Genomic DNA, 12,794 nt, shown 5'->3' on the forward strand with positions numbered 1-12,794 from the left:
CCCCCTCTCCTTTCCTCTCTGAAGTCAATAAAAATCCTATATAATGTAAGGCTAATATGCAAATCGACCAAACAGCAGAAGGACTGGTCACTATGATGCACACTGACTACCAAGGGACAGACACTCAATGCAGGAGCTGCCTCCTGGTGGTCAGTGTGCTCCCACGGGGGGAGCGCCACTCAGCCACAAGCCGGACTCACACCTCAGGAGCAAAGCAATCATTTTCCAGAACAACCTGTCATCATGATAGATCGGGACAGCGGAGGCATGGCGGAGTGTGGACACACAATCCTGTCAGCAATCTCCAGTGCTCACCTCGAGGTGTGTCTGAGTCTCTGTTCTTTGTGGTAAACTAAGCAAATCTGCAGGGTGTGCATTCGGAGGCAACACCCTGCCCCATCCCCCCAAGGAAGCAGCCCCAGCTGTCAACATCCTGCTCCAGTCTGCTGATGGATGCGACAGACCCGGACACCCCATACAGACGCCCAGGGAAGCCTGCCTCCCGAGGAAACCGTGCCGCCCACCCTTAGGAGAGCCAGGGCCTGCATGCTCCCCCTCCAGGGGAGCTGGGTCCTAACAGGAACTACGTCAGGACTTGATAAGTGTCTTCCACACACATTACCACTCCATTCCCACAGTGGTCACATTAGCTGACAGTAGAATGTCCCCATCTTCTCTATTTGTGTTCAATAGGAATTTTGCTCCACAAACTCAGGTTATAAAAACATTCATTTCATTTTTGTTAAATCAAATTAATTTGACCTTAGCCCTGTTTGCCACTATCACTTCTCACCCCAGTTCCTGCAGTTGTTCAAAAGGCAAAAGCCCCAGAGTCAAGCAAAGGAGAAGATTCGAGGTGGCCCCTCTGGTCTTCAGTGGCCCTGGCTATCCCTGACATGTCACTGCCGTCTCTGGCTTGGTCCCCTGCAGACATCTGCACGCTGCTCCTTGGTTGCCAGCAGCCATTCCCTACCAAGGCTTGGCCACCTTCTCCAGATCTGGGCCTACGACAGCACAGGCCTCACATGCTTGGGGCTCCTTCTGGAATTTCCAGCACTGGCTCTTTGCTAGCCACAGGAAGCACCCCTCCACGCTGCAGCCTCCTCCTCACTGAGCACAAACAAACAAGCACACAAACAAAACAGAAAGTGCCAGCCTCCAACCCCGCACCACACACAACACCCCACCTCCCATGCACACAGACCCCAGCCTCTGGGCACCAGTTAGCCTAGACTGCTAAGGACTGTGAGTTTTCAGAACAAAATCCACAGGGTGGTGTGGATTCAGGCAAACTGCTTTCAGTTCTGTACCACAAACCTCCCCGCACGATAAGGAGCTCAGAGACCTGACCTTCTTCTGGGAGTGGAGGTAAGAAAATATAGCAGACAGACACAACCGAGTCTATAAATTCCACCGTTTCTACCGGTGGAAAAAGTGAGATTCTGTGGGGTCAGGCAATTTGCTATCACATTTCTGTTGTCAGACTCAAACCCAGGACCCCAGACTCCACCAAAATGTGTCTGGTACAGAGAGCATGTCAGGAGATGTGCCAGCTCCTCAGGGTCATGTGCTGCTGGCCCCAGGGCGGGGCAGCCGGCCCCCAGGGCCTCGCCTCTGGTCTTGGAAGACCGTCAAACTCTTAGCAAACTCTGACTATTCTGTGGCCACCACTCCACCCGCTTCCCTCCTTCCCCAAGAGAGGACACACTGCCCTTATTCCCTACAGCACGGAACTCGCTATAATTTCTAGACAAAACCTAGTTAAAACTTGAGGCTAGCATATAACTAACTAGATTATCTGATTTACAAGATCTTTTTCTCTCTCAGCTCTCTACAGAAATGATTTTTTTTTAAGTATGCACTGAAACCTTTAGGTGCTTTAGGGGTTCTGCAAATGTGTGAGCCCACTGCAGGTTTTTAATCGGATGGATGTGGCTGGAAGGGCTCACTAGGAACGTCGGTTTACAGGAGCTTACAGGAGGTATGGGAATGTAAGGCTATCTTATCTTGTGCAGTGGTTATCAGCCCAGGCAATTGAATGGCCGAGCAAAGTACTCCATCATAAAATTATAGAATCAGTCTGAAGCTAAAGGATGTTTGCCGATGAGTAGGCGAAGCTCGAGGGCTGTGCAGGGCTCCTCACTTGGATAGCTGCCCCTTTAGGCTGTAAAGTCTGTTCGAGTACCCTAAGCAGGGAGTGGTGGCTGATGTCCTCGCAGGAAACGAGGAGCACAGAACCTGATGCAACACCGGCAAATGTCTCTGCAAAGGTTCTGTTGACATTTAAGGAAGAAATGTACTGCTCTGCTCAATACTCCTAACAAAATGCTGCACAGCTACATGATAGAATGGGAAGGGCTTATCTATAAAAAAAAAAAAAACAGCTTAATAAAATATGGCAAAGTATGAAACAGACAAAAATCAAGTACATTTTAGACCCTTATAATACTGGATGCATATTAAAATTTTTATCAGCAAAAACTGAGTTTTATAAACACAAAGCTGAATGAAAAAAAAACAAATAAAAGATTGAAACGATTGTGTACTGAATGGATCCACGTATATTAAATTTTAAAAAAGGTGAAACTAGCTGTGGAAGATAGTATAGAGGTTCCTCAAAAAATTAAAAATAGAAAAGATTGTGTGCTGAATGATTCCATGTATACTAAATTAAAAAGGGGGGGGGGGCAAAACTAGCTGTGAAAGATAGTATAGCGGTTCCTCAAAAAATTAAAAATAGAACTACCACATGAGCCAGCAGCTCCATTCTTCTCAAAGAGATATTTGTATCTCCATGTTCATAGCATTATTCATGATAGCCACACGTTGGAAGCAACCCTAGTGTACGTTTATGGATGAATGGATAAACAATCTATGGATGAACGGATAAACAACTGTCATATATACATACAAAGAAATATAATATTGTTTATCCTTCTTCCTTTTTAGGAAGAAAATTCTAACATATGCTACAACATGAATGAATCTTGAGGAAGATATACTAAGTGACTAAGCCAGCCACAAAAGGACAAGCACTGCTTGATTCTTTTTATGAAGTGCCTAGAGCAGTGAAATTCATAAAGCCAGCAAGCAGAACGGTGGTTGCCCAAGGTCGGGGGTGGGGAGAGAGATGGGGGGGTGCGGAGATGAGGAGTTAGTGTTTAAAGGGCACAGAGTGTCAGTTTTGCAAAATGAAAAGTTCTGTGGCTGGGAGGTGGTGATGGTTGCACACACTGTGAATGTACTTTATGCCACTGAACTGTATGCTTAAAAATGATTAAGATTATAAATGTTATGTTTTGCACATTTTATCACAAATAAAAATTATTTAAAGGGGGGAAAAGAAAGAAACAGGCAAAATTAAACTATGATTTGCGATGCGGGCTGATGCTGGGAAAGGGGCACGGGGAGGGCATCATGTCCTATTTCTTTATCTAAGTGCTGGTTGTATGCGTGTTTTCAAATTGTGAACTTTTAGCAAATTATAAACTCAGGCTTTCGGCACTGTTCTGAATGTATGTTATTCTTAAATTAAAAGTTTAAAAAATTGCCGAAACCGGTTTGGCTCAGTGGGTAGAGCGTCAGCCTGCGGACTGAAAGGTCCCAGGTTCGATTCCGGTCAAGGGCATTCACCTGGGTTGCGGGCACATCCCCAGTAGGAGATGTGCAGGAGGCAGCTGATCGATGCTCCTCTCTCATCGATGTTTCTAACTCTCTGTCCCTCTCCCTTCCTCTCTGTAAAAAAATCAATAAAATATATTTTAAAAAAAAGTTTAAAAAATATAAACCCAACTGTACAGGAAAGGCCACAGGATGAAAGATAACCTCAAGTCTATACCATACGATGGACTATTAACTTTTGCTCACATTTTGCTCCACAATAGCTTCAAGTATATGAAGCAACTTCTAGTTTTGTTTTTATTGCCACTTCTGTTAAGGACCAAAAAATGTCAGATTAAAAAAAAAACAAACAAAAAAAAACAGCTCTGGTGGTGGAGGGGGCAGAGGAGGAGGGCTGGGGGCCTGTGTAGGGGCAAGGAGGGAGGTGGAGGGATTGAGCAAAAAAGAAAAGAGAAGGAACTCATGGACACAGACAACAGTGTGGTGATTGTGGGGGCAAAGGAGGAGGTGGAAGGGGGTATGGGGGAATAAATAGTGATGGAAAAAGAAATAAAGAAGAAAAAACTCTCTCAGGAGTCCCTTCCTGCAAGGGCCTCAGCACAATCCAGGCTGAGAGAGTGTGGAGAGTTCACGGTGGAGCTTTGTAGGGATTAGGGAATCACAGGTGCGCCCTTACCTAAACCAGCCAGCAGCTTACTCATTAATCAGGTACTTAACGGGCTGCTGCTCCCAGTTCCCCTCGCCTGGCAGACTGGTAGCTTTGGACTAGTTCCCAGTTTTTGCCGCCACCCCGCCCATCCCCTTTCTGCTCCCAGCCAAAACTTCTCCCTGCAGGTATTCAGATGTGAGCCTGGTCCTAGGTCTCAGCTTTTCTTCTCTGCTGGATCCCTCAGAGCTGACTGCTCAGGTTTCTCCTCGGGTTTTCTCAGGCTGCCCGGATGGCTGCTCCCCACACTGTTCACACGGAAATCTGGTTTCTCCAGGAGAGGTCCTGACTCTCCGCTCTCCGCTCTCTCATCTTTCTCCCACAGCTTTTATTTCTACTTTTATTTCAAATTCCTGCCCCTATCTGACCACAAGCCAGAGGAGGCATATAGGGCTCACAGCCTCTACATTTCATTTCCTCTTGGTCCTTTTAATCCAGCTTTTTAAAATGTAATACTATTGGTATCTTACAAGATGCTAGCACTGAAGATGCTGAGTACTGAACTCCTATAATCTAATGCTCACATCGTCACTCAGCAAGGACACTGAGGCTGGCTGAAGCACTTGCCAAAATGCAGGGCCCGCCTGGGTTTGGCCTGCTAACGATGGTGCACCAGAGCCGCGTGCATATGTGCACATCCTGAGAAGTGGAGGTGCTGCTGTGGAGTGCTTCAGGCACCCCCCAGGGGCCTGGACGTCCAGATCTCGCTGGCTTCCTCTAACCACTGCTAGAACATTAACAGGAAGTCACAGGATGCCAGGGATTTAAAGACTCTTAGAGGTCCTCTGATCACACCCTTTTGTTTTAAATATCACATATAAGCCCGGGGCCCTCTGTTTACCTTGTTTTATCCAAATAAAACCAGGGAGCAGGTGCATGCAGCTCAACAGGAACCCAGATTTGGGGAAACACTTCTCTCTCCAGAGTGGGAACTGGATGGAGTGCGTGTTACAGAAGGGGAAAGGGGCTGCCCGCTGTCGGTCAGGCCTGGAGAGGGCCCACACCAGGGCCACTCTGCCTGGGGGCGCTACTGCCCGCACCTGGGCTGAGGAAGCACCATCAGGCATCCACAGACACACCAGGCCACAATTTCAGGTCAGCTTATCAAAAGAGAAGTAACTGTTTTATTATCTCTCTCTCTTTTTTTTTAGAACTTGCTCAAGATTTTGAGAAAGAATAAATAACTCCATTCTTTAAAGTTCAGTAGAGAAAGATTTATTTCCTAATGACGAGGTTTCTACCGTCGGAGATCCAAATAAAATAAAATTAAAAATGCTTCTCTTCCATTTCTGCAAGGAGTGACCATATCAGAAATGGCCTAGTTGCTCAACCCTTACATGAATACCAGGCTCATTAACTCAACCCCAACCCATCCTTCTCTGCTGCTCTCTGCTCTCCATCACCCTCCACGGGGCGAAGGAGAACAACTGTTTGCCACCCACCAAGCAGCTCTCCCAATCCCCCAGGAACTGGCGCATTCACCTCTGTGACCAGCAACCCCAGTTTAAGGAAAGCTGAAGGCCAGATCTGAGCTGTTTACACTAAGTCTTTTTCCACGAAGAGCAGCTTCACTCTAGAAACTTTCTGAACTCATGAACACGAACTTTCACCTTGTTGCTGCAGAGTGGCAGCATGCTTGGCTTTTGCCGGACTGGAGCTTACTGGAGAAAAACACAAGTTCCTCTTTCAGCCTCCTTCCATCACTTCTGGAGGAAAGCTGTCCAGCTACCAAAACAAAATGTTTCCCAGCTCTTCCTCCCACACCTATGAACTTTGTGCCTTGATTAAGCCCTGGATTCGCCTTGAAACAGAACTGGACCATGTCCAAACAATTTCTTCAGGTTCTTCAAACATTAACTCAACAGATGTTATGTCAACAGATTTGCCTGTTCTCTCTCCCTCTCCTTTTGAGTTGGTTCTTGTGGTGTCAACTGGAAAGTCTGAACCTCACCCCCACGCCCCTCTTACCAGGGGAAGGAAGCCCCTTCGTGTGCACAGTTGCCAGCACTGTGCTCCCCTCTCTGGTCCCCGAAAGGAGCTGCCAGGGAGCAGGTGGAAGTGATGAGCAATGGGATAGGTGGGTCCAAAGAACGTCTGGTTACTTCGAGCCTGGCAGGGAGACATTGGACCATTTCTCCCACAGACAGACACACCAAAGCTGCCTGACTTTGACACCCCCCCCCCACCCCACTCTGTCCCCATGTAGAGTAAGGGCTGCTGGGAGGAAAGAACCAGCTTCCTCAGGGAATCTTGCTGGGAACCCTCCACGAGGGCCTGGGCATCTGTTCCCAGCAGGGCCTGGAAACTTAGACGGCAGGAGCCGTTAGAGGGCAGCATGGGCCCATGCATAACTCAGCAGGCTCCTTTTTCACTCACAGGGCGTCTGGGAGCACAGGCACTAGCTGCCACAGAAAAACAAGTCAGAAAGGCAGAGGGGAGGGTGGGAGACAGAAACCTCCCTCCAAGCCCTGCTGTGCCAGTGAAACGCTGCTCTTGGGAAGGCCAGGCTGCGTGTCCCAGCACATGCCAGGGGTATGCACTGAAGAGACACAGGCTCCGGAGAGAAGCCACACCTCCTGCCCCCTTAGACAAGTGTGATGGCTCCGTGGCCTCTGGGCAAGGAAGCCAGAGTGAGTGCCCAGAGCCCTGAACAGAGACGGGTGTGGGAGACGTCAGGCGGGCACTCTGCCCTTTGTGTCACTTCACTCTTCAGCCTCTGGAGCGAGAGGACAAAGGAGCACCTTGATGCTGGCAGACACTGGGGGCACGGCTGGGTTTTACAAGGAAGGACGAAATCTGATTCCCCCAATCAGAATAGATCATCTTTGCCTGTCTATGAGGTGACCCAGTTCTGAGCACAGTGCTTGGCTCTGAACAGATGTGTATCACACTCCCAGCTTGCAACCTGGGCCTTGCCAGAGAGGTAAGAACATGGCATCCTTCCACGGGACAAATTCGAGAGCTGGCTCTTGGGCATCCCTTGCAAGGGCAGCTCTGCATCTCAAAGGACTCCTGGCAACAAGGACTGGCCTTTGTCCCGCCTCCCACAGCACACCTTTTCTGACTCACCCAGGCAGCTCACCCCAGGGGAGGGCTGAAAAGGAAAACCTGGAGCAGTGGAATGGGCCACACCGCAGTCCAGCCCCCAAGAGGCAGGGAGCAAAGCGGACCCCTGCAATCTTATCCTTCATGTTTTCCCACAAGCTCTCCGGGACAGCTCTGATTCATGATGCCATGGAGGTGGGAAGATCCAGCCCCAACGTCCTGGGAAGATTCAAGTGTGAAGCAGAAGGTAGCAAGTGACCAGACTCCCAGCATGGAGCTACCACCTCATGCACAGGCCCCAGTTCTTGCTCGCTTCTCCTGCCTGAGACCTGCCCTGGCCTCAGAACAGCAGCGAGGCCCTGCACTGCGTGGTGCTGTGGCTCGGTGTGCTGCTATGCCTGATGTTTCTTTATGGAGCGATTACTGTTCATTGAGGATCATTTGCATGTATTCCCTTCTGAAACTCTACCGATGAAAAGCCAGGCGCAGGGCCTGAGCAGGTAGGCTAGCAAGTCTGGTGGTGCCAGCAGCCCTGAGCACTCCAGCTCTGCCTGCTTGGCCACCAGGGTCTGCCTCTGTGCCTTCCTCCTCCCTCCTCCTGCCGAGTGGGAAGGACTAGGAGCCTCTAAAGTGGGGACATGCTAATTATAGAAGTAACACTCACCATCGGGAATAGAACGCACTTGGAACTGAATGGGGAACTTCACGTTGCTGGGAGGGCTTCCAGTTTCCAACAGTGTTGGGCTAGGTATTCAGACTGAATTTCCCACTGAGAACAATTTAAAAACTGGATGAAATAGAAACGAATGCCAAGTCCTTCTGTTTTTCTTTTTAAATATGGAGAAGCAAAGAATATTGGCTGTTGTTCCAGGGCACAATGAAGGACTGGGAGCATTTCTTTCCGATCATGCAGGCATCAGAAACAAACCTGCTGGTGCTGTGATTCAAAACGTAGATTGGCATTTGTAGTTTTCATGAAATTCTCCTTGTGCACTATCCAAAAGCTATCACACCAGTCAAAATTTATATGGTATAGGTGTGATTATAGGTGTGATTTACTCATTGAATTCTTTATTTAAGGCTAATTCCGCCCAGCAAAAGGACACAACTGCTCTGTTCCTTTGGAACTCCTCTTGTCAGGCCTGCTGCTACACCTTTCCTGTGCAGAGACCACAGACGTCCCTGCCCCTGTGGTCTGTAGCCACACAGAGGAGACCATCCAACTCCCCTCCGGCCCTCCCACATCTGCATTAACTTTATGCCAGTAAATATTCTCCTGATCTGAGCTGTTAGATTTTTAGTCCCACTCACCAGTGAGGCCTTATTCTTCACTGTCTCTAATTTGGGGCATATTCTTCACCTCCCTCAGCACATTTCCTCAACTCTAAGATGGTACTAATAATAGTTAAGTATCTCATGGTGTTGCTGTAAAGATTAAATAAAATAATACAGATAACACATTGGGTACCACATACCCAGCCAGTTAGTGTTAGCTACCACTATTGTTAGTAGTATTAGTGTCAACCATAAAAAGTTGTGACGGGCATTTTGTTCAACTAAATATCCAACGTCTCACTTTAAACCGTCCACCGAGCACCAGCACTTTCCAACGGGAGGGACGTACTGCCACAGGAAGCAGCCGGTCCACCTTGGACACCCTTGACGGCTGCAATGCACTTCTTCATGTTGAAAATGAGATCTGACCCCGGGAACTTAGTGGTCCTCCTCAGAGCATCAGAGTCCTCCTCCTCAATCTTTGAATGTGGTCATCACATCGTTTCCTCCTTATCTCTGCCTACTTCTTTCAATCTTCCTGCCATGCTGTAGTCTCAAGCCCTTCGCCATCGGTTCCTCTTGGCAACTGGATGACAGGTTATTTCTCTCTTAAGTTTGGTGTCTGCCCAGCATGGCTCATGGCAAACACTGAGCTTCGCCAATGCAGCCTTTGTGTGTGTGTGTGTGTGTGTGTGTGTGTGTGTGTGTGTGTGGAGGGGGGGGGGGTGTCATACCTGCTGTTGGCTCTTTTTCACTCAACTCTTAGCTAAACACCTTTTAAGTCTTTTTCATGACCCTGCCACATCTCCCCCATCCTGTTCTTGTGCTATTTACTTATAAGACATATTCTCTTACCAGTTTCAGCCGATCGTCAAGCCTTCCAAGATGTTTTTAGGTCATGGGGAATGGTCCACAAAATTGGTGGAGTGACCTTTATGACTGCATATGGGTAACATATGATGAATATGTTGGACAAGACATGCTAGAGAGCCTTCCTTCTGAGGAGGCCCAGCTTTGATACTCAGAACGCTTCCCATCAGTTATCACCACCTGCTATCCTGCCCCACGGCCCTTCTGTCTCTGTAGCATTTTCTACCCATTCTAGGCTTTCTAAGTGAGTAGTAAGGGGGACTTCAAAAGCCTTTAGGGAAAGGGATAAGGGTGGGGAAAGGGAGAGGAAAGCTTGCATATATACTTTTTATTTTTACCCTTGAACACAGGTGTGAACTGCTCAGATCCACTTATACATGGTGTTTTTCAATAAATACTTGTACTATTTTCCACCCATGGTTGGGAGCCCATGGATGCAGAGGGCTGACTGTATGCATTGATCTATATGGGGGACTTGAGCATCTGGGTATTTTGGCATCTATGGGAGATTGGGTGGGGTATTTCCTGGAAGAAATCTCCCACAATTTAAGGTTTTGGGGAGTCAAAAGTTATACACTAAATTTCAAAAGATTGGAGGGGGAGTCCATGCCTCTAACCCCTGCATTGCTCATGAATAAATTATATATATGATGAAATATTATTCAGCCTTGAAAAAGGAGGTCCTGCCATTTGTGACAACATGGATAAACCTGGAGAGCATTGTGCTATGTGAAGTAAGCTAGACATAGAGAGAGTGATACTATATGATCTCACTTATACTAGTATGTGGAATATAAAATAGTCAAATTCATAGGAGCAAAGAGTAGAATGTTGGTTGCCATGGCAGAAGGAGGGGGAAATGGGATGATGTTCAAAGGGTCTCAGTTACACAAGATGAATAAATTCTAGAGCAAATTTGTAGAGATGTAACGCAGGGAGTACCTGGTGACTACAGTTAACAACACTGTATTGTACACTGGGAATTGCAAAGAGGATAGAGCAAAGGTGAAATCTCACCACACACATACACACACACACATAGTGGCAACTAAGCAGAGGCGATGATATGTTAATTAGCTCAATTGTAGTGATCTTTCCACATGTGTACTGTCTCAAAACATCAAGCTGTACAACTTAAAAATATACATGTCAAGGATATTTCAATAAACCTCTTTAAATAAGAATGTTAAAACTGGGAAGCAGAAAATACAGTACAAGAGAATGACCAGAGGAGAGCAAGGAAGGGCAGCAGAAGGGCAGCGCACCGTGGTTACAGGCCACTGAAGACGCAGGGCTGCCAGACTAAGACGTCCTCCAGCCGGCCCTGCGGCCCAGGGTGGGGACTACAGTGCCAGGTTAACTGACCTCACCCAGGCAGCAGCAAGAGCTTCCCAACCAGGACACATTTTGATCCAAAAACACTGGTTTCACAAAAAACTGTTTTCACTTCCTGAAAACCTTTAGGCAGAGGAAACATACATATCATGCTTTCCTGAACACAACTGCCTGGAAAGGGCAAGGCTGCGTGAAAATAAGCCTCCAAAACAAACCTGTTCTTCCTACATTGTGTAACTCAGACGGAGGTTCGCATCCCTCCTCACCTGGGCTCTCCCAGCTATTGGAGGATGCAGCCTTTGGACAGATGTTTGCTGAGCGCACAGGCTTCGCCTGGGACAGAGCTCCTCGCACTCTGTGAACAGCCTTGACCATCAGGGGGCAGATCTCAGCCAACCTGCACACTAATGGCCAGAAATGTGCCACTCAGGCCCTGCCGGCGCCTTTTGGGGGCATCAGCTTATTTCTGAATCACAGTTTCTTCCTTTGGAAGAAAGAAATGACTAGGACAATAATGCTAGCACGTTGAGTTGCTCCGGAAGAGAGGGAAGCTGTTCCCTTATACATATTCCCCATGCTCTGTCATAGCCATTGAAGCGTGATGTGCTTGCTAGGACCTCATGTATCTGTAAAACCTACCAAAATAAGATAGTTACTGTTGAGCACAAAATACTCGGAAGAGATTTCTTTAAAGTAATGTTTCCCAAATATTTTTGTGTACAACTTTTAACAAGAAACAGTTTACATCCCTATCCAGCACACACACACATGCACACTGAACTTAAATAAATGTTTCATGAAACAATATTTCATCTTACTTATGCAATACATGCAATCTGGTATCATATATTCTGTTTCATTCTTTAAATGCATAGCATACTATAGGTTACAACTCACAGTTTGAAAAACATTGGTGGGGGCTTCCATACGGAGATGACAGATTGGACATACACGGTATCACCTCTCCCTTCAAAATCCTATTAAAAAGGAATAAAGGAACAAAATGCTATAAACCCACAGGACAAAGGTACAGGATTCACATTGTATTTTAAAATCCCCATATTCCCCTACAAAACCATGTTGTCAGAAAACACCAATGCCCATCTTCAGTTTCAGGGAGTAAATCTTGATTACTCTAAGATAATAATATTAATTTTATTCCCCTGGTCTAGTGATTCATTTAGAAATGACTATAACACCTTATTTTGGACCTGGGGCCATGAGAGAAAGTCTGCCGATGATAGGATTAATTCTGGGAAATATTCTAAAGTTTTAACTAGATCAGAGGGAAAGAGAGTCTCAATTTCTGCCTCTGGAATATATGCTGCTGCCATATTTTGCCCACAAAGGGAGTTGCCAATGCACCCTGGCAGAGCAGATCGATTTTTAAAAACCTGGGTCCCTGACTATGTACTTCAGTCACTAAGTCAATCAACCCCAGAGCCACCTTATTGCAGGTCTTTTTACTATGTAAGTAATGAATCCACTTGTCCTGTGAGCCATTTTATTTGGGCTTTCTTCACTTTCAGCAAAGCATCCTGAATGATACAAGTCACATCATAAAATTCCACAACACTAGGAGCCTAGAACTTCCAAGGAGGGAAAAGCTAGGTCATACTCAACAGAACAAGAATGAAAATGGTATTGGACAGCAGGTACATTGGATGCCAGAAGAATAATCAATGACTTCAAAATTCAAGGAGAAAACAACTTTCTGCCTTGAATCTATAATCAACCAACTATCAATCAAGAATGAAAATAGGTAAAAGCATTTTTAGACATGCAAGGATTAAGAAAATTGACCTCTCATACACCTTATCTAAGAGTTAGTCGTTGATGGGTTTCAGGGAAAGAAAAGGAAGAACAGGCATCTTGAAACCAATGAGCCAAATCAGCAGGGAGGGGACAATGACAACTCTGTGGCAAGACCTGAGAACAGTGG

At 46.7% G+C, this 12,794-nt stretch overlaps 1 long non-coding RNA gene across 1 annotated transcript; it reads left to right on the forward strand.

The window, feature by feature from the left end:
• The first annotated feature begins 6,624 nt into the window (after positions 1-6,624).
• Positions 6,625-8,652, forward strand: LOC132229394 (uncharacterized). The gene is made up of 2 exons (XR_009451677.1): positions 6,625-7,872; positions 8,453-8,652. It is a non-coding gene; the product is annotated as an uncharacterized LOC132229394 (long non-coding RNA).
• Positions 8,653-12,794: the final 4,142 nt, after the last annotated feature.

Source organism: Myotis daubentonii, chromosome 3 (genome assembly GCF_963259705.1).
Source record: "Myotis daubentonii chromosome 3, mMyoDau2.1, whole genome shotgun sequence".
Taxonomy (NCBI): domain Eukaryota; kingdom Metazoa; phylum Chordata; class Mammalia; order Chiroptera; family Vespertilionidae; genus Myotis; species Myotis daubentonii.